This window comes from Oryx dammah, unplaced genomic scaffold, assembly GCF_014754425.2.
Source record: "Oryx dammah isolate SB20612 unplaced genomic scaffold, SCBI_Odam_1.1 HiC_scaffold_15, whole genome shotgun sequence".
Classification (NCBI taxonomy): Eukaryota; Metazoa; Chordata; class Mammalia; order Artiodactyla; family Bovidae; genus Oryx; species Oryx dammah.
In genome coordinates, this window is record NW_024070199.1 from 46,833,742 (window position 1) to 46,835,146 (window position 1,405).

Here is a 1,405-nt window from a genome sequence, read left to right on the forward strand (position 1 = left end):
TCTCTCTGTCTCACTGTCTCTCTTACTCTCTCTCCCTCTCTCTCTCTTTCACTCTTTCTCTCTCTGTCTCTCTCACTCTCTCTCTCTCTCACTCTCTGTCTCTCTCTCTCTCTCTCTGTCCCTCTCTCTCTCTTTCTCTCTCTGTCTCACTGTCTCTCTTACTCTCTCTCTCCCTCTCTCGGTCTTGTGAGGATGCAAAGAGAAGGTGGCAGTTCGGAGCCCAGGAAGACAGCTCTCTCTTGACCCCCATTGCGCTGGTACCCTAATCTCAATCTTCGAACCTCCAGACTGTGATAAGTAAACTTGTTCAGAAGCCACATCGCCTGTGATATTTTGCTATCGTAGCCCAAGCTGGCTAAGACACAGGCTTGGGTGGATATCGTTTTTTCTTTTTTTCAAAATATACCTGAATCTGCCCGCTGCTCCCAACTTCCCCTCTACCATCCTAAAGTAAGTCTGGACCACATGAAATCTTTCTAAAATGCACCCTGCCTCCATTCTTGAACCTCTGGAGCCAGAGAAATATACTTTTTAACAAGGTCATAATATTCCTTTCTCAGAAACCAGCAACTCCCCCACCTCGCCCCGCCCTCTGTGGTCTCCATCACCATGAACATGAAACTCCACTCGCGGCACAGAAAGTCATGCACAGGGTGAGGGGATAGGGCGCCAGTCTCCACGGCCTCCCCTGGCGCCCCTTCTCCACTGACCTCTGCCAGCATGTGAACACACCAAGCCCGTGCCTGGCCACCTGCTGTTCCTCTGCCTGGAAGATGGTCAGCCCCCAGGTGCCAGGGCTCACCCCTTCACTTCACACAGGTTCCTGCTCAGAGGTCAGCCCCATTCTCAGAGAGCTCTCCCTAGCCACCGCCTCCAAAGAGCCCCAGCATCCTGTGGCTCCTCCCAGCCCCTTACGCCGGTCCGCCTGTCCTTCGCCCTGTTCTTCGGCCTGTGCTTCGCCGCCTGGGTTAGAGCAGGGGCTGCCTTCAGGCACTTGTTTTCTGCCTTTGATTGTGAGCAACGTGCAGGCAGGAGCCTTGCTTTCCGGTTCTCAACTGACTCCCCTGTGCCTGGAATACTATTATAGCCCTTAAGAGAGGCGCCATCAATATTCAGTGAGGGAGAGGAGGCACAGAGGGGGCTTGGGGAGCATCCCGAGTCCAGGAGGCAGAGCTGAGTGGTGGTGGAGGCCGTGCCCGTCTCTGCCGTCCCTGCACAAAGTCCCAGTCCCAGCAGCCTTGGCCCCACACTGTGAGGGGAGGCCATGCCGCTGGGGGTGACCTTTCACCGGATACCCCCCTGTGCAGGCACTGGGGCAGTGCTTTTACCTGCAAGCGCACCTGCGCCAGGATGGACGCTACCTCAGTGCCGGCTCTGCATGACAGCCGGGACTACGATGATGTGG